The sequence below is a fragment of the Geotrypetes seraphini genome, chromosome 5 (genome assembly GCF_902459505.1).
Source record: "Geotrypetes seraphini chromosome 5, aGeoSer1.1, whole genome shotgun sequence".
Taxonomy (NCBI): domain Eukaryota; kingdom Metazoa; phylum Chordata; class Amphibia; order Gymnophiona; family Dermophiidae; genus Geotrypetes; species Geotrypetes seraphini.
In genome coordinates, this window is record NC_047088.1 from 197,617,662 (window position 1) to 197,636,063 (window position 18,402).

Sequence of the window (18,402 nt, forward strand, 5' to 3'; positions counted from 1 at the left end):
TTGCATTCCCTGAGCTATATATATAGTTAGCAAGCACCTACTGAGATTGAGACTTACGAACTTCAGATGTCCTGCCCAGTCTATTTGGCCTCTGATTTTCCAGGCCTGCTCTTACCTTATAAAACCATATCATGGTTTTGAGTTTGTACCAATGCTTGTTTCCTGGGACCTAAATTTAGAATGCATGTACCTAGAAGGCAAATAGTTCATTGTAGATATTTCTGTACAATGGGATGAGAATAAACAATGCATACTTTTTTTCGTTACCTGTACTAGGTATTGAACCTCAAACCTCAGGACTATAGCACCCAGCCCTAAACCAATGCACCACAGAAGCAGCTGATGAGCAAGACTTACCAGAATGGCTGTGATAGCAGCCTGTCGTTTTTTTAACACAGTTTTTTTTTAAAGAACCTAGGCCTCAGTCATTAGTGCTGGAGAATACAAAAGTTGGTTGCAGACCTTGGGGCAGGTTGTTCTGACTGATTAGCAGCGAACTGTCCTAGCACTGAGAGGTGGCTCACCAGTAGAATCACTGCTTCTGTACATGGAGGTCACATGCTTGAATCAGGCATGCACTACTGTTTCTCTAGCTGCACCAGAAAAAAAGATGGCACCAGCTCCCCGAATCACCTCTTAACATCTGCAACTTTATCAAACAGTAACAGGATCTATACAACTTTCAGGATGATGAAATAATAGTATCAGCATCCTCAAACTGTTACAAATCCTTAAAAGGGGGGCAGGGGGGAATTCATCAATATTTGCTACTGTTATACAGGTTGTTTTAGCACAAAATAGGACTTTGTGCTAAAATAGCATGACTTGTGGTAAAATAGCCCATCTTAACAGTAGCACACACACAGATGAATGCCCCCCTAAAATACATATGCTGGGTAAATGTCTCCTGTTAATCAGTCTCTAGTATATAGGATAAGTCTCTGAAGGCCCTACGGATCAACCTCATCCAACTGCCTTTCTAGAGCCTTGAGAGGGCATTGTTTTTTCTGCACAATTCAATAATCATGCTCCAGCATTAACAGAAAACACTTTTCATAATTCTCTTAGCCATGTCCCCCAGAGTAAACTTTATAAAGCTGTTAATGCAGTTTCCTAAGAAGTTCAGCAGGTGGCAGCAGAATACAAAAACATTGTGAACATAATCTAATAGTAGTAACACAAAATTACTGTTATGACAAGCCAGTCCCCCACCTGATATCTTGTAAGATACTACTGTTTATGGCCTCCTTTTACGAAACTGCGATAGCAGTTTCTAGCGCAGGGAGCTGCGCTGAATGGCCCGCGCTGCTCCCGACGCTCATTGAGTTCCTATGAGCTTCGGGAGCAGCGTGAGCCATTCAGCACGGCTCTCTGCGCTAGAAACTGCTATCAGTTTCATAAAAGAGGGGGTATATTAACTCCAAAACATTACATTGTATATCATGAGGCCATGATGTTTGCATGACATCTCAGTGAACTTCTTTATCCCACGTTAATAAAAGGGATTTTGCTTCCAAAAGGAACTGTCTATATAAACATTGATTGCTGAGGTATTTGATTTCTTCAGAACATACTTCTATCTGCATTCAGTGAAAGGTCATTTTATTCTGCTTGTGCCAATTCGTTAATTGTGTACAGTGTGGGTGAGGTAAGCTATAGCTCATCTGAGCAATATAAAGGATAAAGAGTTGTGGATTTGATATGCTACCTTTCTGTGGGTACAACCAAAGTGATTTAATTATATTAAATGCAGATACTTTTTCTGTCCTTAGTGGGCTGACAATCTACATTGGGGCAATGGAGGATTAAGTAACTTGCCCAGGGACTCGAGCTACAGTGGAAATTACTAATCTTCCACCACATGTAAAAATAAACAGTTGAAATCCTGTGTTCCTGATACTTGGGTGAAATGCTGGTAGCAAGAGCAGTCACTGTGGGATGGATTTCTATATCTGATTTAGTGATCACAACTTCAAAGAAATCAAGTGAAGGACGGATGCTGAAAACTAGTAATTGGATTCTCTAAAGTCACCGTGCATTTAACGGTGATACTAAACCATTGTTTAATGCATGTATTTTACTGCCCAATTTTTAAAACGGCTCACCATGGTCTCTTTTCCATGCTTTCTAGTAGCTGCCAATTGTACTATGCAAATGTAGTACAATGAGGTAATTAATATTAAAACTGTAGTATAAAGAGGTTATTAATATTAAAATGACCTCTCCGGACAATTCTTCAAAAGTATCTGTGGTTGTTATAATTGTGTTTGAGTGGGTACCATGAGTGACATCAGTTAGAAATTACAATTGGGGAGATGTTGGTCTGGGCAGTTTATGGGTCACCCAGGAGAGTGCTGGATGGAGTCTGCAGGTGGATTTCAAGGGTCTCCTTAGTAAGAAAAGGTTATCTTGAGTTAGTAAAATAGCTATACAGTAGTGATTTATAGGTTGGTTTCTATGTATAGGGTAAGAGTGAGTCTATGACAATTAAGTGGGGTAATGAGAGGTTTGGAAGTAGGAGCCTCAATTAGTGAAGATTTTCCTTTGTCAAGATCAGCTGGAGGATTGAGAGTAATGCATAGGGATGAGTGAGATGAGGGGCAAGGTGGGAAGGCCTAAGCAACAGCAGAGATATGTGCAGGTGAAGCTGTGGAGATGATCTTTAAAGTTATTATTAACAGGAGACTAGGAGTCTGCAGTAGTTCTTTGAGAAGTTGGAGGTGAAAAACAGGGGTGTGGTTCAGTAGGCTTTAGGCATCAGAGAAGAGAGTTAGAAAGAATGCAGTCAAAGCAAATGAGTTGTTCATAATTGAGCAATGCGACAAGGGGGCTGGAGAAACTTCCAGGTTCAATTCTCATAGCAGGGTAGAAATAATGCCTGAGAGCACAGAAGCTTTGAACAGCTGGCGCACCATTGGGTCTTCCCTCTGGTCCAAGGCCACTACCGCTTCTTGACTGCTGTTCTCATGCAGAGAATCAGACTGTGCCAGAGAAACTACAACTTGGGACAACAGTGGCAAGGAATCACTTTCCATCCTCCCAGTCTATGTCAGACTGAACCTCCTGATCCAGCTCTGTAACCTTGTTTGGTTGGGGTGCTTGTTGACGGTAGATCCCCTGTGCTCAAACTTCCATTGCAGATGCTTAGGACTCTCGGCAGTTCAAATACACACAAGGTTCACAAAATCCAGGGTGATGCCTTGTACTGAGGGTCTCGAGGATTCCAGCAAGGACCCCTTGCTGGTCCTCCTGGGCTCTGTAGTTGGCCAATACACCTTTGGAGGGCTCTGGAAAGGGTCTCTTACTTTTGGAACATGCTTCCTGCAGATTCCTAGCCCTATGGGACTTGGAGGAGACGAGCCCAAGGATACCAACCTTCCTCCACATGCAACGTCACACGTGGGACATAGGTGCTCCTCGGCTGGCCAGCCAGAGGTGTGGGATCTTGGTTCTGACTGCAGAAACTTTCAAAATTCACTTGTGGAGGAACACCTCTCCCCCGATTTTCCATATAGGCTATAAATTGTCTTAGTCACTATGCCATGTGTCTGCCTGCCTCAGGAATGCAGGTGGGATAAATGGAGAAGACTTCACTGGACGAACTTGGGGCTAGATTCACTAAATTCACCTATGCAATCCGATCCATGGGCGATCTGTGGCTGAGTTTTCCCAGGTGACTGATTCACTAAGCCTCCTCATGTAAATTAATGCGATCGGAGGCACGCCACACAGTGACCCCAGAGCGATCCTGCAGAGCGATCCCAATGTATGCGCAGACCATCTTCTATGCCTGTAGATGGTCTGCGCATGCGCTTGCTCTCTTGACTTCCCTCTTCCGGCTCCAGGGACCGAGCACCGTCCACAGTTTCCTGGTCCCCCACCACTGCCCTCCCTCTCTCCTTCCTCAGCTCCAGCGAGAAAGTCCCGCCCATGACCACTTTGCCTCTCTCAGTTCCTCTGCCTTTCGTCCCTCCCGGCTCTGGTGCCTGAGTTGTGGCGGTAGCGGCCGCTGCTCTCCCTCTCCGCCTCTCTTGAGGGAGTCCCACCGGCCACCCCTCTGCCTTTCCCTGTCTTCCCCACTGGAGCCCGGTCATCGGTAACCCCAGGTGCTGCCGCTGTCGCCCCTCTGCCTTTTGTTTTACTGGGCTGCTGCAACCGAGTCCTGCCAGCAGCGCTCGCCACTCTCCCCCTTCCCTTTCCCCTTTCTGCCGGCTCAGCTGATGAGTTCTGCCAGTAGCGGTCAATCTCCCCATCCCCCTTTGCTGTCCTTTTTCCGCCGGTTCCGGTGCCCGTATGGCAGCCCCGCTTTAAAATTGTGGGTTAAAACCACAGGCTCGCACTGCAGGGAAGGGCAGCAGAGAGCAGAAGAGTCCAACAGTTGTCAAAGCGTTGAAGCTGAGTGAAAAATTTGTATTTATGAGTGACTTGGACTGTTGGCAGGACACCAGTCCTGGGAACTACTGTTAGCTGCTGGGAACTACTGTTTCTCTCTTTTTTTGCTCATATGTGTAGACTGTTTGGGATTTTCTCAGCTTTGGAAACTACTGTAGAGTCGGGGCGGCAGAGAGCAGGAGAGTTGGCAGGGACATGAGCAACTAGTCCTCAGCAGTCGCTTCTTTTTGGATCGGCCAGCCCAATCAGTGTTCCTTCTTGAGTTTAGTGAATCGCTGCCTTCCTACTTTGCATGCCATTTTCCCTCATTTGCATGTGCAGATCGGATCGGGTGCGGATCGGGCAGAAGGTTAGTGAATCAGGTCGGGGGTCGCAAACTGGTTGAGACACAATCGATGAGCCTCAACCTCCAGAAAACTTCACATTGCAGCTGGCCCACTATTATCCTGGCCAAGCCGAGAAGAATCCAAACAGCCTGCACTCTAGCTCCTGATAAAATCAGGGATGTGAGCAGCTACGCAGGGGATGAGCTAAAAAAATACAAAAGCAGGCTGGCTAGTTAGTTGTACCCGAGGGCTGATCCTGCTACCAGCAGACTTCTGCAGCGCTAGTCTGTGACTTCTCCAGGCAGAGGTCCCAACAAGTGGGAACTCTGGTCACTGAGCCTCCGACTGAACACTTAGAAAAACAATACCTGAGAAAAATAAACTGCAGAGCAGAAACACTTCTGAGCAACTTGCTCACGGAAAAAAACCCCTGAGGGGGCAGGAGTAGCTCCCTGGAAAGGAAGCGGAGTTCAAAAAATGATTGACAGCATTTTGCAAGCAACTTGTGGGTTCAAATGCAAAACCTTAGCATTCAGGACCATCAGACATCTTTCTCCTTTACCCATCTCCTTCACTGCCAATTCCAGACTTTGTTCCTTTCATCTAACTGCCCCACATGCCTGGAATAAATTACCTGAGTTTGTCCATCACATCCCTTCCCTTGTTTAAAAGCAGACTGAAAGCCTACCTTTTGATTTAGTCTTCAATCCATAACCCTACTCTCCTCTGCCCACTGTTCACCACCCTAGCTAGCATATTAACCACCCTCCTAACTGTATTCCCACCCTGGCATCTTCTTTGTCTATCTTATTTGTTTAAATTGTAAGCTCTTTTGAGCAGGGACTGTCTCCTGTGCGACTCTGCACAGTGCTAAGTAGGTCTGGTAGCAGTCTAGAAATAATAGTAGTAATAATAGACACATTGCACTAGAAGCATTGGTTGAGACACTCCTACTCTCCATCTCTCCCACCAACCTGACCACCCTGCCTTGAACGGCTTCCCTTCACTCCCAAGTACTGGCCCAACATTTTTAAAAAAATCCCTGATGGTCCCTCTGCCATGTCGCTGATGACATCACTGATGATGTGGCAGAGGGAGGCCCTTTCCTGGTGCATCCTGGGATGCACTGGGAGAAGCCAGGAAGGGGAAGGCCTACCATTTTTGAGAGGCAGGCCTGACGCAGGAGGGACTGGACATCCCTCCTTCTCTCGTCATCCAAATAAAGTATGGGGCAGGGAGGGGGTTTGGGGGGAGCCAAGTGGTAGAGGCAGGAGGGAATGGATATCCCTCCTTGCAAGGACCTTTGCGGGGAGGGGGAGGGTGTCTAGGGTATCGCGATGCTCGTGGTGGGTCAAGAGGCGTGATCCTCAGGTGGAGAGGTTGGTCAGGAGTGTGGAGGGGTCTGGATGGCACGACGTGGGGGAAATCAGGAGTGTGGAGTGGTCCAGGTAGCTGAGGCAGGAGGGAGTGGACATTTCTTCTGCCTCTTTATATGTTCGAGGGCATCATTGGGGAGGGCGGCATAATTTTTTTAATGGGAGACAGATATTATGCATGTTATGTTACGGGCATCGATTGGAAGGCTCATTTTAATACTAATGAGGTCATTTGCATGGCAGAGTCAGAGAGTTTATGGCTAGGAGTACATGGAAAAGCACACCGTGAGCCATTGGCAAATTAACATAAGAACATAAGCAGTGCCTCTGCTGGATCAGACCAGGGGTCCATCTTGCCCAGCAGTCCACTCACGTGGTGGCCCATCAGGTCCAGGACCTGTATATTAACCCTCTATCTATACCCTTCTATCCCCTTTTCCTTCAGGAAATTGTCCAATCCCTTCTTGAACTTCAATACCATACCCTGTCCTATCACGCCATCACCCGTTGGGTGAAGAAGAACTTCTTTGCATTGGTTCTGAATCTGTCCCCTTTTAATTTTTCCAAATACCCTCTCGTTCTTGTAGTTGTCGAAAGTTTGAAGAATCTGTCCCTCTCCACTTTCTCTATGCCCTTCATGATTTTGTAAGTCTCTGTCATATCCCCTCTAAGTCTCCGCTTCTCCAGGGAAAAGAGCCCCAGTTTCTCCAGTCTTTCAGCGTATGAAAGGTTTTCCATACCTTTTATCAAACGTGTCGCCCTCTTCTGAACCCTCTTGAGTATCGCCATATCCTTCTTTAGGTACGATGACCAATATTGGACGCAGTACTCCAGATGCGGGCGCACTATCGCCCGATACAATGGGAGGATAACTTCTTAGCGATGATCATTAGGTGATCGGAGAGTTTAATACATCCATGCCTGAGTTTGATCCCAGACTCTGAGAAAATCACTTAACCAGTGGCGTACCAAAGGGGGGGGCAGGGGGGGGGAGGACGGTTCGCCCCGGGTGCACAGCCGGCCAGGTTCAGAAAATTCTACTGGGTCCGATCAGCCTGCCGTCGAAGAGGAAGTTCGGGCCAGCCAATCGCTGCCTAGCTGGGCGGAACTTCCTCTCTGACGGCAGAATTGACGTCGGGGAGAGGAATGCTGGTCGGCCCGACACAGGGAAGACGCAGGGAAGGAGAGCTTGGGGCGGCAGCGGCTTTGGGGCATGTTACCCAATGGCGGTGACTTGGGGGGCTGTTCCCCGATGGCGGCGGCAATGGCTTGGGGGAGGGTAGGGAGAAAGAAAGAAAGGGGGCAGGGAGGGAGACAGAAGGAAAGAAGGGAAACAGAGAAAAAGAAAGGGGGCATGAAGAGAGAAAAAAAGAAAGGGAGGCAGGGAGAAAGAAAGGGCAGGGAGAGAGGAAGAAAAAGTTGGGGGAGGGAATGAGGTCTGGAGGAGAGGAAGCATACAGGCTGAAAGAAGGGAAGAAAGATTGGATGCACAGTCAGAAGAATAAAATGCAACCAGAGACTCATGAAATCACCAGACAACAAGGTAGAAAAAATGATTTTATTTTAAATTTAGTGATCAAAATGTGTCTGAATTTATATCTGCTGTCTATATTTTGCACTATGGCCTCCCTTTTACTAAACCACAATAGCGTTTTTTAGCGCAGGGAGCCTATGAGCGTCGAGAGCAGCCTTGAGCATTCAGCGCAGCTCCCTGCACTAAAAACTGCTATTGTGCTTTAGTAAAAAGGGAGGTGGGGTATTTGTCTATTTTTGTATGGTTGTTACTGAGGTGACAGTGCATAGAGTCATCTGCCTTGACCTCTTTGAAAAAAAACCCAGAATAGGAATGATAATTAACATTTTCTCAGCGTACAGTGTGCTTTGTGGTTTTTAAAAAAAAATTTATTGTTGATAGATCATTTTGACTTAGTTATTTTAAAAGTAGCTTGCAAGCCCAAAATTTGTGGGCACTCCTGAGCTAGAGCGTTGAAGCTGCGTGTTTCTGCCGTAAAGGTCATCTCTGATGCAACCGAAAGTTGCATCAGAGATGACCTTTATGGCAGCCATATGCAACTACAACGCTCCAGCTGCTGTAAGAAGGCAGTTTAGACATCGCCGGCCACAGGGCAGGGAGGTTTGTCGGACCGGGCCTGTTGTCTGGGCCGGGGGGGGGGGGGGAGAGAGAAAGCGCCATGAAGGTAAGGGGCAGGGAGGGAGAAATGGAGAAAAGGTGGGGTGAAGAGGAAACCAGGGGGGAGGACGCTGAAAGCACATGGGGAAGACAGAGTGGGAAGAAGATGCTGAATGGAAATGGGGAACAGAGAGTGGGGAGAAGATGCTGCAGGAAAATGGGGAAGAGAGAGTGGGGAGAAGACGCTGAAGGGAAATGGGGAAGAGAGAGTTGGGAGAAGACGCTGGCAGGGAAAAAGACAGAGATGCCAGACTATGGGAGGAGCGGAGGGAAGAAGATGGGTGCCAGACCAATTTGGAAGGAGGGAGAAAGGGAGGCACAGTAACAGAGCAAATGGAAGATGCAGAGAGAAGAGAGACAATGGATGGAAGGAAGAGAGTAACAAGAAGATGAGGAAAGCAGAAACCAGAGAAGACAAAGGTAGAACAAAAATTTTCTATTTATTTATTGCTTTAGGAGACTTGTGGTGTTGCATTGTATGCAGAGTCCAGCTTCTTGCTAGTTCAATTTAACCTTTGTCTATATATTTCTATTTTATCCCCCCTTTTACAAAATTGTGGAGCATTTTTTAGCGCCAGCCGTGGTGGTAGCAGCTCTGATGCTCAGAATTCTATGAGCGTCAGAGCTGTTACCACCGTGGCTAAAATCCACACTACAGTTTTGTAAAAGGGGGGAGGGGTTAGTTTGTAATGATATATTCTATACTAGGCAAAGGTGTTTGTGTGTTCTGTGTGTTCAAAAGACATGGTTTTCTGTTAGGATTGACGGTGTAGGATTGATCTGTACTAGTCTGGCTTGTTTAGTTTTACAATGGGTGTATTGATGTTGTACTGCTCACTGTAAGATGCTGCCTTTTCCTAGGTACTCATGTGTGACATGTGGCTTGTTACTAAAAATCATGTTTTTCGTACAGATGGAGGGGGGTGCCAAAAAATGATGGACCCTGGGTGTCACATATGCTAGGTACGCCACTGCACTTAACCCTTCATTGCCCCATATACCACAGTCAAGATTGTGAACCTGCTAGGACTAATTACTATTCTGTACAGTACTGTAAAACGCTCTGGGTGAATCTCTTCATGAAAAGGCAGTTAATAAATCCTAATAAATAAATGGTAAAACCACAGTTTGAAATTCCCCATCCAACAGAGTACTCCTGCATTTGCAAAAGGGGGGGAGGAGAGGTATATAATTCCGCATGTACTTTCTTGCATGTCTAAAACGTAAGCAAGAAGCAGTCCGTGCTCTCTGGCAGGTTCTTCAGCGAGTGGCTAGTTGCGGGTTTCTGCTTCGGTTCCAATTACAGCACAAGTAGTTGCATGTAGCGAAGGACTGCATTAAACGTGCCTAGCCTACCTCCCCCCCCCCTGTCTCCGGGGATGTGATTGTAACGAAGGAAGCCCCTCTTTCCACTGACCGCCGCCACCCCAGCACGTGGCATTCACGTCGAAAAGGAGAGAAAACAAAAGGCGTCAGTCCCCGCAGCGCGAAAAGGAACCCCCCCCCCCCCCCCCCCAAGCCTCCTGCAGAGGAGCAGCAGCATCTGACGGCCACATGTGGGAAGTGCCGCGTCACGTGCTGCCGGGTGCCCGGATGCTCGGCCAGCCTGAACTTTTCCTGCCCCGCTATAAATACTTTGGCAGCGCAAATGCCTCAAAGCAGCCGGGAAAGAGGAGCGCTCGTTCTCCGGCGGATGTGAAGGAAGCCAGGCAGCTCAGAGGGGTAGGTGGGCACAGCCTGTCTCTGCTAGAGGGGGGGAGGGGGCTGTCGGCCCCGGTGTTTTCTGCTGCTCAGCGAGGGTGGGGCTTGGAAAGTCTGGAGAAACGGAGTTGACGCGTCAGGTTTGGGGATCGATATAAAAAACAGTGGGGAGGAAGTTTCGCCAGGCCAAGGCAGTATCGCTTTCCTTCCGCCCCACGAAAGTTTGCCGGACGATGGGAGAAGCTCTTTTTACTGTGAAGTTTGTCTCATCCTCCCCGTCCCGAGCGCTACCGCTTTCCCAAGGGAGCGGGGGGAGGGAGACATTTCGACGTGTCCTTTTCTTGAACTGCTTCGTGTTTGGAGTTTAAAGCGTGCATTTGGCTGTCCGTGAACGCTTGGCAGGTTTCTCCAGCGAGTGGCTTATTTTGGCTACTGCGTGCTACGTACGCATTCTTGTCAATTTCTGAGGCAGAAAATGGTGTGGTGGCCGTGCTAGTCCACTTTCCAAGGTAATATAAAGAAATAAAACTAAAACAAAGGAAATATGGTAAAATACCTTTTTTAAAAAAAAAATTGAACAAACTCGATGCATTTTATGATGAGCTTTCAAAGGTGACAACAAACTCCTGTGTCGGGGTAGGACTGCGGAGTTTCCTGTCCCTCCCCTCTTCGAGTCAAAACCAATAAACAGGCACGAGGCACCAAAACCTTTGCTCAGGCTCTTTAGTTTCTGACTCTGCATCGGTCCTTATGGCAGGGTCAATACGATGCAGAAACGGATTCAGCGCAACAGTTAGCTTGCACGGTAGATATCGGTGCTCGACTTTAGGCTACTGGCTATTCTACCCTGAAGTTTAAAAACATATACATGTAGAGCTGATTTTTTTTAAGAGGAGCACAATATGAAAATTTTACCGCTAGGTCTGAGGTAGCCTAGGATTGGTTCACCCTCTGCATTGGGTTTATTGCCACTGGTGCCTGTCTGAGAGGCCTCAGCTGTTTTATCACCCCACCCAGGGTTGCCAGATACTTTTCTAAAATCTCATCAATTTACCTTGTTTAAAAAAACCCAGCCTAACAGCTTCATATTTCCAAGAGTAAATAATCAGTAACTGAATGCAGGTACCTAGGAGGTCCCTGCAATCATTTTAGGGCCCTAAAAAGTTCAGCTATCTGACAGAGCTCTCAATGTGCATAGAAAGTACTACAGATCTCTCACCTGTTTTGACCTTGTATGTTCTGGTGAGTAAAGGACTCCTTGTAAAATAGCTTTTTTTTTTTTCTCCCTACAGAGGACTTTAATGACATTGTAGATCTAAAATCAGAAACCAGCACAAAAAAAAAACTACAGCCTGCCAACTGTCCAAAAATTTCCACAAACGCTCCTGCAGCCACTTCATCCCACAGCTTTGGAACCAACTCCCACCACAAATCAGATCACAGAACTTTAAATGACCTTCTGAAAAGCTGTGAAGACCTTTCTCTTCAACTAAAGGTCCTCACGCAAACAATCCCTTCTAAACTCTCTCCCACCAACAACCACTAGTTGGTGACCCTCTGGTCCAATCTACTAGTGCTGCCCGATTCAGGAAAAAAAAATTTGATTTGATTCAGCCTATTCGATTAGATTTTCCTGCCCAATTGGGTGTTTTTTTGGGTTTTGTTTTTTTTTTCAAACATCCTGGTGGGTTGATTTTATAGCTTTTTCATCCCCTTTGGCTTCTCCTAACCACACTGGAGCTGTGGTGTAAACAAAATAAAGAAACAAAAAGGACTTTTCCTCTCTTTGTTAAATCCTAGCTCACGTTTGCGGTCTAACACCAGCTCTGGCAGGTTACACTTTTCAAATCTGACATATTGTATCACAAAACAGAAAATAAAATTATTTTTTCTACCTTTTGTTGTCTGGTCAATATTCAAATCTTGTTGGTCCCAGGCTCTGGTTGTCTTGCTTGCCAGGGTCTCCTTCTTTCTTCTTTCTCCGTGCTAACCATTCATCTGCCATCTCTGTCCTCCCCTTCCGTTTTCCTTCCCTCCCCTGGAGGTCTGGCATCTTTCCTTTTTTTCGTCTCCATCCACAGATCCACCTTTTCTCAACTACCCTTTCATCCAGCATCTCTCCCTCCTTCCCCACCACCCCAGAGTCCACCATCTCTTCCTTTCTCTTCCCAACTATCCTCCTATCCAATATCTCTATCCCCCCTGCACACCATCCCTTGTGTCCAACTTCTCTTCCTTTCTGTTCCTTCACTTCCTAAATCCCATTGTCCATCATCTCTCCCCCTCTCCTCTATTTTCAGACCCATTATTCCCTCCCCAAAGTCCAGCATATGCACATCACTTTGAACCCCCCCTTTCCTCCCTCCGTGTACTTCTACACCAGGGCCCTCCTCCCCTGAAGGTCTGTCCCCCTCAAAGGCCTGCACCTCCACCTGAAGGCCTGTACCCCCACCCCTAAAGGCCTGCCTGTCCCCCCTGAAGGCATGTGCCACCATCCCTGATGACCTGCTTCCTCCTTGAAGGCCTGTGTCCCCCCCCCTTTGAAGGCCTGTGTCCCCCCCCCTTTGAAGGCCTGTGTCCCCCCCCCTTTGAAGGCCTGTGTCCCCCCCCTTTGAAGGCCTGTGTCCCCCCCCTTTGAAGGCCTGTGTCCCCCCCCTTTGAAGGCCTGTGTCCCCCCCCTTTGAAGGCCTGTGTCCCCCCCCTTTGAAGGCCTGTGTCCCCCCCCCTTTGAAGGCCTGTGTCCCCCCCCCTTTGAAGGCCTGTGTCCCCCCCCCTTTGAAGGCCTGTGTCCCCCCCCTTTGAAGGCCTGTGTCCCCCCCCTTTGGAGGCCTGTGTCCCCCCCCCTTTGAAGGCCTGTGTCCCCCCCCTTTGAAGGCCTGTGTCCCCCCCCCTTTGAAGGCCTGTGTCCCCCCCCTTTGAAGGCCTGTGTCCCCCCCCCTTTGAAGGCCTGTGTCCCCCCCCCCTTTGAAGGCCTGTGTCCCCCCCCCTTTGAAGGCCTGTGTCCCCCCCCCTTTGAAGGCCTGTGTCCCCCCCCCTTTGAAGGCCTGTGTCCCCCCCCCTTTGAAGGCCTGTGCCCCCCCCCCTTTGAAGGCCTGTGTCCCCCCCCCTTTGAAGGCCTGTGCCCCCCCCCTTTGAAGGCCTGTGTCCCCCCCCTTTGAAGGCCTGTGTCCCCCCCCCTTTGAAGGCCTGTGTCCCCCCCCTTTGAAGGCCTGTGTCCCCCCCCCTTTGAAGGCCTGTGTCCCCCCCCCTTTGAAGGCCTGTGTCCCCCCCCCCTTTGAAGGCCTGTGTCCCCCCCCCCTTTGAAGGCCTGTGTCCCCCCCCCTTTGAAGGCCTGTGTCCCCCCCCCCTTTGAAGGCCTGTGTCCCCCCCCCTTTGAAGGCCTGTGTCCCCCCCCCTTTGAAGGCCTGTGTCCCCCCCCCTTTGAAGGCCTGTGTCCCCCCCCCTTTGAAGGCCTGTGTCCCCCCCCCTTTGAAGGCCTGTGTCCCCCCCCCTTTGAAGGCCTGTGTCCCCCCCCCTTTGAAGGCCTGTGTCCCCCCCCTTTGAAGGCCTGTGTCCCCCCCCTTTGAAGGCCTGTGTCCCCCCCCCCTTTGAAGGCCTGTGTCCCCCCCCCTTTGAAGGCCTGTGTCCCCCCCCTTTGAAGGCCTGTGTCCTCCCCCCCTTTGAAGGCCTGTGTCCTCCCCCCCTTTGAAGGCCTGTGTCCTCCCCCCCTTTGAAGGCCTGTGTCCTCCCCCCCTTTGAAGGCCTGTGTCCCCCCCCCCTTTGAAGGCCTGTGTCCTCCCCCCCTTTGAAGGCCTGTGTCCTCCCCCCCTTTGAAGGCCTGTGTCCTCCCCCCCTTTGAAGGCCTGTGTCCCCCCCCCTTTGAAGGCCTGTGTCCCCCCCCCTTTGAAGGCCTGTGTCCCCCCCCCCTTTGAAGGCCTGTGTCCCCCCCCCCTTTGAAGGCCTGTGTCCCCCCCCCTTTGAAGGCCTGTGTCCCCCCCCCTTTGAAGGCCTGTGTCCCCCCCCTTTGAAGGCCTGTGTCCCCCCCCCCCTTTGAAGGCCTGTGTCCCCCCCCTTTGAAGGCCTGTGTCCCCCCCCTTTGAAGGCCTGTGCCCCCCCCCCTTTGAAGGCCTGTGTCCCCCCCCTTTGAAGGCCTGTGTCCCCCCCCTTTGAAGGCCTGTGTCCCCCCCCCCTTTGAAGGCCTGTGTCCCCCCCCCCTTTGAAGGCCTGTGTCCCCCCCCCTTTTGAAGGCCTGTGTCCCCCCCCCTTTTGAAGGCCTGTGTCCCCCCCCTTTGAAGGCCTGTGTCCCCCCCCCTTTGAAGGCCTGTGTCCCCCCCCCTTTGAAGGCCTGTGTCCCCCCCCCCCTTTGAAGGCCTGTGTCCCCTGAAACCTGCGCCTGTGCCCCCCCCTTTGAAGGCCTATGTCCCCCCCCTTTGAAGCCTTGTCCTCCCCTGAAACCTGCACCTCTCCCCCCTTAAAGGCCTGCCTGCCTGTCGCCCCACCCCGAAGGACTACTCACCCCCTCCTCCCTCGGAAGGCCTGCGTGTTCCCCCTGGCCTCCCCTGGTGTCTAGCTTCCCCCCAGGCCTCTCCGCACTGTTTACCTGTGAGGAACAGCCTGCAGATAAGATCACGATGCTAGCGATCTTTCCACTACTTCAGAGCTGTTTCCTCTGCCGCAGTCCCGCCCCTCGAGGGCTCTGACGTCAGAGGCAGGATCACGGAGGAAATGGCTCCGAAGCAGTGGAAAGATCTCTAGCATTGCGATCTTATCTGCAGGCTGTTCCTCGCAGGTAAACGGTGCGGGGAGGCCAGGGGGTGGAAATGAAGGCCAGGGGGTGGAAACGAAGGCCGGGAGGGGGAACGGATGCAAGGGGGGAGAAGCTGACAGCAGCACTTCCCACTGACCCTCGCCCTCTAAAGTAGGTGCGGCAGCGGCCAGCCAGCAAGAGCAGCGCTGCCACTCCTGCTTTAGTGGGAGAGGGTCAGCCGAATCGGGAACCAATTTTTTTTTTTTCTTTTTCGAATCGATTCACCTGATGTGAATCGGTGAACTGATTCGAATCGGGCAGCACTACGTAATACATCCTGAGAAATTTCTTTTGAACGTCCCCCACCCTAAGCTGTCCTTAAGTTACTGTATTTCCCAGCCTTCTCATTATGTTACTGTATTGTATGATATTGTATTGTGGTATATTGTACTTTCCAATGTAACCTGTGAATGTTAGCTTGTAACTCATTCTGAGCTCCCAGTAGGACGGGATAGAAATCGAATTAAATTAATTTTGAAAGCAGCCCATTTGGTTGAGAAAACTGCAGACCTGACAACACTGACCCCAAACCAATCATCCCCCAAGAATTACCCTCCCTATTCCAAGATCTCTTCTACCACCCCCTGCCCCCCAAAAAAGCCCCTCTTTCTCACAATCTGACTTCCTTGCTATGTCATTAAAACAAACGAGTACCTTACCCTCCCTACAATCCCCCTTGCTCCCCACCCCGACCCCTCACTGCATACCTTCAAAGACACAAGAGCAATGACCTTTGCTCCTGCCTCAAAACTATTGTCTTGAAAAGTGGTAGTGCCTGATACCTCAGGGTCAGTGTGTGCCACATGGTGTCAAGTGCCCCCATTTTTTTAAGATGGTACAACTGAGGCAGGGATGGTTGGCCTTGCCCCTACACCACATATCTTTTAAGAGAGATAGGAGCTAAGACATTTATAGGTGGGGGAGTGCCATAGACGCCAGAGATATTTTTTATTATAACAGTGAAAGAGGGGGAGGGTTCTAGATACCAGGGACTGATACAGAAAACTGTCATGGAGGCTTCTAAATCACTTTCTTTCAGTGAGAGCCATTGCAATTCATGTACTGACGGGAAGGGGGACATTCTGCAGTGAGCTATGGTTATTGGTGCACTTTTTTTTAACATGGTAGTAATTTGCATGCTTATTTCGTGGTAGAAACTGTACACTCAGTCATGGGTGTGGGGCTTTCTGCATCGGCTTCTCTGCTTGGGCTGAACAGGTTGGAGTTGTACTTTTAGGGGGAAATTCTGCAAACAGTGCCTAAACTTATGTGTTGGTAGGCGCTACTGGTGTATAAGTTAATTAAGAAACTGTTTAAAATAGCAAAAAAAAAAAACCAACCCCAGAGTTAAAATGCCCACTGGCGCCTAAAAAATGGCACAGGAATCTCACCTCCATAGGTGCTTTAGGCCACCTAACGCCACTGGGCATGGCTAATGCTGGAAGTGGTGTTAGGTCACCTAAAGTGCCTACATAGGCAAGATTCATGATGAAGATATGTGCCGGAAATGTACACCTGGAAAACCCTGGCCTAGGGTGTGGCAGTGAGCAGACACAAAAACTGCTACCATGTTTCCCCTAAAATAAGACAGTGTCTTATATTAATTCTAGGTCCAAAAATGTATTGGGGCATATTTTCGGGGGATATCTTATTTTTTTCATGTACAACCATCATCTCTCCCTTCCTCTCCTCCACCCCGTTTTGTCCTCTTTCTCCCTCCCCCCTATGTGCAGCATCTTTCCTTCCCTCTCACCCATCCCCTTATGCAGCATCTTTCTATCCCTCCCTCCCATTCCCCTATGCAGTAGAACCCCACTGACCCTCCCACCATGAGACTGTCATACCTCCGATTTGAGGCCTCCTAAAGTAGCAAGGGTGGTTGCTGAATCGATTTGAGTCCAATTTTTTCAGCAAATCAGGCAGCACTAGTGTTGGGGACATTTGGGGGGGGAGGGGCTTTGGTGGTCAATATTAACTAGGGTTTATTTTTGGATTAGGGCTTATATTAGGAGCATCTTTAAAAATCATGCTAGAGCTTATTTTCTGAATAGGTCTTATTTTCAGGGAAACGGGGTAGTTCCCGAATTTCGGTTCAGAGCCTGTGGAATCTGTAACCTACCCTGTGAAGGATAGGGAAAAGGAGGGCGAAGGTGTGGGAGCCTCCCCTGGCTGCTGCTTTTACTCCTTTTATGAGACAGGCAATGCTCAATGGCTTTTGAAATGCAGCAGGACAGAATCCCTATCTCTCTTTGGTTGAGCCCACAATGGACATTTCAGGTGGCAGTGTAAGTGGGGTGCATGCGGCCCCCCCAAACCAAAAATCATCTTGTTCGCAGGCCAGAGTGGACCAGAGGAGATTTCCCCATATGGCGGTCCCGGTGCACAAGGGGGGCTGGTGGTGGAATTAGTGAGCCTAAACTAAGAGGAAGATCTTACCACACGAGCGGCCTCAAAGTTTTGGGGCAAGGAGCTGTGAGTAAATTATTGAGAGTTAAAGGTCGACCGATTCTTGATTTCCAACAGAGGGAAATGGTGAAACCAGCTGTAGTGACAACGGAAACACTGGGAGGCCATCAATGATATGCTTCGCTCATTATTAAACAACGTGAAACAAAATAGTGGAGATTTGAAAATTATCTCATAAGCAGTTCATCTCAAGGCATAAGTTTCAGATCAATGTTCTGATTTGGTGAATCTAAAAGAAAAGGTCCAAATGATTGAATCAGTTGAGGTGATTGTAATCAAGGATAGGAACTACACATCTAGATTCTTGGAATACCTTGAAAACCAAATTAGGAGATATACCTTGAACTTCAAATTTTCTGAAGTCTCCTTTGGTATCTGCTGTGGATATGTTAAAAAAATTTCTCGTCGAAACTACAAATGCCCGCCGATTCATTACCCCTGATAACCAAAGCTGTTTATTTGCAAGGTTTTAAGGCTCTCGGAAACTTTACCCAGACTTGAGGTCAACGGGGACAGTATGGGCCTGACAACTTTTCTTGACTCTTCTTTGAAATTGTTAATGTAAAGAATGTTAGTGATTTCTTTTGCCTTTGAGATGGATCAAAATTCAGTTTTGAAACTTTTCCGTTAGATATTTAGAAGCAAACTTTTTGTGATCAAAGATGAGAATTTTTCCTGATCTTGCAAGAGACACTCAGATTAGACATAAGGCCTTTTTGGCATTGTGTCCCAGAGAACAGGCATTATCAGCAAATTTTTTTTGTTGTTGCTATTTCCATGTGTATGTTGCATTTTATATGAAGGGAAAGCAATTTAATTTCTATAATCCTAAGCAGCTCGAAAGTTTTCTTGATACACGAGTAGATGTTAATGTTATAGTGTAACTCACTGATAAACCAGCTTGAAGGAGAGATTCTGGGGCAGAAGGCTCTCTTGTATTCAATTGTATTTTCTTTATTTAATAATGTTTGCATAACGTCATGTGATCTGATTGCTATTAATTTTTGTGGGCAGAATGTTTTAGCATTTTCTTAGGTACTTTGTTGTGCTGATTTATTTCCTTTCATTTTCTATTGTTTCTAATTATCAACATGTAATATGCTGGTGTAAAAATTTTGAAATCTGGAAAAAAAAAAAGAGAAAACCCTGGCCTATCTTTCCTGG

General features: G+C 48.6%; 1 protein-coding gene across 2 annotated transcripts in view; it reads left to right on the plus strand.

The window, feature by feature from the left end:
- The first annotated feature begins 9,857 nt into the window (after positions 1-9,857).
- The window catches only part of WIPF1 (WAS/WASL interacting protein family member 1), an 80,072-nt gene continuing 71,527 nt past the window's right edge, over positions 9,858-18,402 (plus strand). Inside the window, exon 1 of one of the 2 annotated variants that reach the window (XM_033947147.1) lies at positions 9,858-10,007. The gene's annotated coding sequence lies outside the window, so the exon portion shown is untranslated. Of the gene's footprint in view, positions 10,008-10,108; positions 10,496-18,402 lie in introns of those variants that run through there. The other variant, XM_033947148.1, reaches the window with a different exon arrangement.